The following is a 6,969-nucleotide window of genomic DNA, read 5'->3' as shown; positions in this document are numbered from 1 at the left end:
ACCCTCATTTCTCAACACGAAAGTCCCAAATTGGTATGACTTTGCGTTCAGTTGTATTAATTTTATAAATTGCTATTTGAGATTCTGAATTAAGTTTCATCAAACAAACAAAAAAAAGTCATTCAATGAATTTTGGCTTGAGGTTATGACAGAATGTCTAACAACTGTGAAGTGGCCCTCCATTCTATACTGCGTACAAAATCAAATTATCAGCCACCTCAGAAAAGCTTTCAAGATGCTGAGAGCCCTGCAGAATCCATATCTAACCAAGTTAACATCCTTTATGGAAAACCCCCACATCTCATTAGTCTGCAAATTTCTTCTCGTTTTCTATGTATACCAATTTTAAAATTTGTATATCTGGTGTGTGTGTGTGTGTGTGTGTGTGTGTGTGTGTGTGTGTACCAACACACCTGGGGGTCACATAATATTTTCCAAGCATAAAGTATGAGAGTTGAAGACTTCTGGTTTAGAATGCCAGGCAGATAGCAGTAACACAGAGGATGACTGGCCTTGTGGGGACAGGCAAGGGATGGCATGTCCCAGGTGCTATGTGGATATAAGAACCAGGGGACACTTTCTACGGGACAAGATACCAGCTAGCTCTTACAGGATGAAGACATGTTCATGTGGGAAGGCTCTCTCTTGTCTGCCTGTCTGGAGAATTCTTGCTCACCCTGAGGATTCAGCATGGGTTTCCTCCTCTGCTCTCCCCTTTCCCTCACTAAGGTCTAAGATTAATGGTGTGCACAAAGGTGCAGAGGCCATCAGAGGCAGCCTGGGTGACAGAGCCTTGTGACCTGTGCAAATGTGTCCATGAGGCTGCATCTGAACAACACAGAAATTGAAAACAAAGTGGGTTTTTTTTTTAAGTTTCCACTTGGGTATCTGGCCCTAAACAAATACAGCCTAGGGATCTGACTACAGCTGGGTATTACATAATCTCCCCCAAGTGGCTTGGGAGTGGGGGAGTGCCCCATGAATCCACTTAGATGCTTCAAGCTTAACCTTTAAAACTCACCCTTGCAAGTGTCCGAGACTCAAGCCACAGCCAGGGTTTTTTTAGATCCTGCGCCTCTTTCCCCTTTCAGTAAACACCTAACCCACGTTGCCAAGTTTTCTGTGGGCGGGATTTACAGATCTGTGACTTGCCCAGAAGAGTCAGGGAACATGAAAAGATGTCGCTGAGGAGAAATATGCAGGGAAGGATGGGAGAGGTCAGCGCCTCCACCAAGCAGGACAGACTCCCACAGCTTTTCCTAATAAACAAGTTTCCAGGCCCCTTTGAATTCTTTGAGAGGAGAGGAGCATCTACATCCTCAGTGAGGGGAGGGAGGAATATTATGGGCAGAGACCACATGGTCCTGGTCCTCACAGGGGAGTGAATGGATCTGGGATGACACAGAGCCAGGAGGTGACTGGCACCAGGGTCACAGCTGCTGACAGCCATCCATCACAGGTCACTTGCTGTTTGCCAGACTCTGGCTCAGACCTATGTCATAAAGCTCAGCGTGTCTCAGGCGGCCAATAAGTTAGGGTGGAAGCTGGAACTGCTGCTTCCTAAGCCCCTGTCTGTCCAGGCTCCCCTGTTATTTGGGTGGGTCCTGGATCTTTCAACGGGGTTCTGACCTAAAGTCTGGACCGGAGCTTCCTAACCGCATAGACCAGGCTGCCATGGTAACAGCAAGGATGTTTTCGGAGGCCAAGGGCCTCCAGTTAGTTTGGAATTTGAGGGTTTTTCATGAGATTTGCCCTAGTCTGTGTCCAGCTTTTCGCACATATGATCTGAATTAACTCTCACAACCTGTGCAAAGGTGAGTTCTGTTGATGAGATCATGGCGACTCCCAGAGGTCACAGAACCTGCCAGAAATCACATAGACCGTCAAGTATTTGATCTTAACTTCCTAGGTGAGAGGGACTGACCGCTCTGTCCTGCGGTGATATTTAAATCTACCCTCCCCTGTTTACTCGGTATTTTGGTATTTTGGAAGACTTAGCACATTGCTTCTGAAGACCCAATGTGTCTTGAGTGTGTGTGTGGTTACCTGTAGCTGTCAGCAGGGTGACAAAGAGTCCGGAGAGCCTGAGATGACTGAAGCCCTGCAGGGAAGACACATTTCCCCCAAGATGGTATTCGGTAATGGCTGCCAGGAAGCCTGTGGCAAACATGTAGGAACCGCCTAACCAGTGAGCTTTGAAGAGATAGATAGCGCCATTAACTGAGTTCTTACCATGTGCTAAGTGTCCTGCAGACTTGAAAGCATGCAACCCTCGGACCACTGCAGGAACAAGCTGTGATTTTCCACATTGAATGAGGCACGTGGTTCAGAGAGGTTCTGCAGCTCAAGCATGGGCACCCAGCCCACTGATGAGTGTGAATCAGGGGATCTGCTTTCCAACTACTGGGCTAAGACCTTCTGGGGGTGCACAGTCAGTAACCTGAGACCTAACCATAGATTCCAGGAAGCTGCAGGGGAACAACAGAGCGCTTAGGGGAAAAGCTCACCCAGGTCTGTTGAAATGGAGAAGGCAGGGAAGAGAAGGAAAGACCACTGTCATCTGCTGATAAGACAGCAGGGGGCGCTACTCATGACTTCCCGTGGTGCATCAAACAGTCTCAGTGAAGACTGAGCCCTGAGAACCGTCGGGCACATGAGTCTTTGCAACAGCTAGGAGGGTGTCTGAAGAGCTTGAGGATGCACATCTAACTGGGAAGCTATTTGTAAATGCCTCTCAACATGTATTCCAACATCAGGACTCAGCTGCGCCCTTTGAACCTTCCCATTGTAAACTCAGTCAGGAAGGTGGTGCTCCAGGATAAGGAGCAGGTGCAGCCTCGCAGATGATAGGCAGGGAATCCCATCAGACTACAGGAGAGAAATTGCTTATTACCCAGCTTCTCCATTGCCCCTCAGGAATTCTAAGAGAGACCTGGGATCAGCACACACAGGTAAGCTGGAGGGTGGGTCTGATCTCATTTTTTCCATAGATGCAGATGAATGTTCTTAGAGAAGGGTAGCCTCCAACATGATGCTGCCACAGAAGACAGCCTCAGAGCTGCGCCAAGAGCCCGCAAGCCCAGTGACAATCTCCGGTCCTCTACAGGAGCCTGGAGCTGTGCACGAGTTCCCACCAAGCAGTGTCCTCCATGATAGCAGAGTTGCTCCCACAGACTGAGGGAGACTGAGCAGGACCGGTTCCTCAGCATCACTGAGGAAGGATGGGCCAAGACAGTCCAGGAGTCCCAGAGGGCACAGAGTTGGAGACCCAAATCTCAGAGCAGAAAGTAAGAAGGACGAGGAAACACTCAGCCTTCTGTTTCTCCTTTCTCAAATCCTTCCATCCACCAAACAGAGATTAATCCATCACCTTCTCTCAACTCCTCAGAGCCATCTTGGGGGGAAAAGCCAGAAGAGACCACTAGTGCTTCCTGGAAAGGCATTTGTCTGACTGCTCAGCTCAGCATTCTCCTTCCCACCATCATCAGGTAGATTATAGGAAATAGAAGGATGCCTCCTTTGGGGCTTAGTCCAGTGTCTAAGACTTAAATGGTTGGTCATGCCTCAAGGTGGATCTCAAGTTTGGCCAAGGACTCTGAAGTCAGTGTCACCTGTGTAAATCTACCTGCCATCCCTAAGGACCATCACTGTAAACACTGTAAAGGTAACAGGCCTTTATAGACATTCTGTCCCATTTCCCCCTTCAAGTGGGAGCTGTCTAAACTGTTGGATAAAAGGGCAAAGCAAGCCTAACTCCTGAACAGGAACTGTAACACTTTGGCTGGAGAAACCCTTCCCCTGCTGTCACACTTGACTTGGGGCAACTTTCCGCTGGAGCCGCTGAGGCCCCTTACCTATTCATTCAAACCCCAAGACCCGGCAAAGCCACGTATGCTTCTTTCTTAGCCATGGGGTGTGGATGGGAGAGAAGGTGGGTGCCTTCACCAGCTAGCCTACTTTAGACCAGCCCTCATAGGACAGGTGTGTGGCATGGTTGCCTAGGAATCCGTCTGATGACTGTCCGTCAGAGCCTGGTAGGCAGTCTTAAACCATCTTTGATGTTTTAGCTTTGAATCTGCGAGTAACTTAAAGTAAATTTTGAAAACCTGGCTATGTAGCAGGAAGATGATGGCCCTGGATGTGGGTATCACTTGTGCTCTGTGGTGAGATCTTGGCCTGTATGAAAGGAGAAAGAGAGCTTAACCCCAGTATTCATCTCTCTCTGCTCTGTGACTGCACATGCATCAGGACCAGCTGCCTCCAGTCCCACAGCCCAAAGTCAGTTTAATGACTACCGAGGATCAAGACTCTTTCTGGGTATCTTCCTACCCTTCCTGGTAGCATTATCTGCCCCATGCCTGTTGCCTCACAGCTACAATATGGCAACCGCAATCTAGACATTCTCATTCTCACATTCTCCTACAGCTGTGTTCAAGTCTACACCACATGCTTCTCTTTTCTAAGAAGGACATTTCTCCCACAACTTTAGCTAGAACAACTTTCCCTAAAATCAAGACATCCATCACAGAATTCAGGAGAAAGTTTAAGATGCCTTTGGGTCAAGAAACCAACAGTGCCTGCCAATGGCTTGAGTGAGGCAAGGACTCCAGAGCAAGAAGTTTCCTAAGGCAAAAGTGAAAGCCAGACCAGAGAGAATGTTCCAAGTGGCCAACTGCTGAATTGCAGTGGAGGATGCAGCAGTTGTGATGGTGGGAATTAGTGGCAGGGGTGAAATCCCTGACAACATGAATGGAAGGAAGGGTTTCCTTTAGCTCATAGTTTAGGGACACCATGGTAGGGAAGGCATGGTAGCAGGATTTGAAGGCAGCTGGTCCTGTTGCATCTACAGACAAGAAACACACACACACACACACACACACACACAGAGAGAGAGAGAGAGAGAGAGAGAGAGAGAGAGAGAGAGAGAGAGAGAGAGAGAGAGATGAACGCTGGAGCTCAGTGCCCTTTCTCCTTTGTTTACAGACCAAGATCTCACCACAGGGCATGGGTGCCACTCACCCATGGTGAGTCTTCCCTGAAGTGTTAAACCTTCCTAGAGACACCCTCATAGGCACACCCAGAAACACTTGTTTTCATGGTGATTCTAAATCCCATCAAGTTTGTGATCAAGAACAGCCATGACACTGCTGATGGTGGTGGTGGTGGTGGTGGTGATGGTTTGTCTGGTGGTGCTGGTGGTGGTGAGGGAGATGACAGAGGTGAGATGAGAACTACAAGTCAGGGAACACAAACAGTATGTCACACTCAATCCTCCTGATAGCCCTACTGTTTCCTTTAAGAGGGAACCAAGTGCTACCAAGTGATGGGGCTGAGATCTTTTCTGTATGTACTGGCTGCTACAGAGGGCCATGGGGAGGAACACTTCGAGTGAGGCACTGCCATGCACAAGTACACAGGCACCCTTTTTCTTCTGTCATGGATTTAACCAGTATCCAACACCTCTCCTGCTAGGCTTATCAAATAGAACAACATTCTAGGGGACAGTGGCAACCAGGACACACAAGGATGCTTCTCCCACAGGGATACCTACCTTCTCGAAGTCTGTCATGCATGCATGATAAGTAACTGACTAATAAATGAAGAAAAGTCAGATCATAGTAAGGGCAATAAGCGTTAGTGCCACCAGAGTGCTTGAGGACACAGCCTTGTTTATGAGTGATCTGAGATGGAGGAGCTGAGATGCTACTGGCTGGAGCTTCAAGATAATATAGATGTCATGGGAGACACTGTGGGAGTGGGGGTGTGTGCAGACCAGAGACTGGAGTGGGCTGGTCTGGGGCCTGGGATTTTGTTTCTGGTGATAGGAGATGCAACAGAGACTTCAACAGTAGAATGCATTGTCTGTTTTGTGCTTCTAGAAGGGTTTCCCTGGGCACAGCACTATCCTTGATGTGACATATGCTGATGCACCTTGTCCCATGCTTCTGTTCTGCTTCCCCAGGACTGCAAGGTCATGGGATGAGAGCCATCAGCGGCGAGCCTGCAGAAGAGCTGCTGAGTAGCACAAGGAAGCATTGGAAGCTTCCATGTTTCCCTAGAGGGTCCTGAGAACAATGGCCCTCTGCAGAGAGTGGATGGTACCCACTTCCCAAAGCTCCTGGGCCTACCAAAGCAGGAAAACAAACTGGGAAACCTTTCCCAGGTTGCAGGGTCCCTCTCTGCCCTGTCTTCTGCACCAGCCAGGAATAGCCCTGGGTCTCATTAAAAGGGGGCTGCTGGTCGGGAAGCTCAGTGTCCAACAGGTCATTCCTCCAATGATACCTGATAGGGAGCAGACGTGTGTGTGCTGGGGGGTGACCTGGCATGCAGTCATCCTTCTGCCCCTGCCTGCCAACCAAGGGGCTCCCCTGCCCCTACAAGGTGCTCTGCAGAGCTCAGCTCCAAATACATGAAACATGAGGCCATCCTCATAATCAGAGCTGACTTGTGGGAAAATTAAACACAGAAGGGCACACCAGCCCCGAGCAGCCTCCCTCTCTGCCTTCCCAGAGGCACAGTCTAGGGCTGGGCACCTCGAGGAAGAGAAGCTGACCTGCTTGTCAGTCGGAGAGCTGTGACCTCGTGTGGCAGTTGCTTCTAGATGACATGTTTGTATCAGCTAAGACAGGAGGACTAATTACAAAAGAAGAATAAAAGGGTGAGATTTTTTTTTGTTTGTTTGAAATGCCCTGTCTACTCTCCTAAGTTCTTGTGGTTGGGTATCATTTGTTTTCATTAAGTTTTACCAGGTGAGTCCGTTGCAAATTACATGACTCCTCCCAAGGCCACTGGAAGGAACACGGGGTTTGTGGAAGCCACCATGTGAGCTGCAGTGGAGAAAACTGGGTCAGCACAGAGTCAGACAAGGGTTTCAGAGGACTGAACCTGGCGAGGCTGGGGCAGAGTTGGTCCATAGCTCAACTCCACTGACACCTGTATGGGTTAAAGGACATCTCAGGAGTCATCGTT

At 49.0% G+C, this 6,969-nt stretch overlaps 1 long non-coding RNA gene across 1 annotated transcript; it reads left to right on the top strand.

The window, feature by feature from the left end:
* Nucleotides 1-3,036: 3,036 nt before the first annotated feature.
* LOC148004309 (uncharacterized) lies at nt 3,037-6,677 on the top strand. The gene is made up of 3 exons (XR_015628230.1): nt 3,037-3,287; nt 3,389-3,488; nt 5,963-6,677. It is a non-coding gene; the product is annotated as an uncharacterized LOC148004309 (long non-coding RNA).
* The last annotated feature ends 292 nt before the right edge of the window (nt 6,678-6,969 follow it).

The sequence above is a fragment of the Rattus norvegicus genome, chromosome 8, assembly GCF_021556685.1.
Source record: "Rattus norvegicus strain SHRSP/BbbUtx chromosome 8, alternate assembly SHRSP_T2T, whole genome shotgun sequence".
Lineage (NCBI taxonomy): Eukaryota > Metazoa > Chordata > Mammalia > Rodentia > Muridae > Rattus > Rattus norvegicus.
Note: the sequence above shows the minus strand (reverse complement) of the source record. Positions and strands in the feature narration are given on the sequence as shown.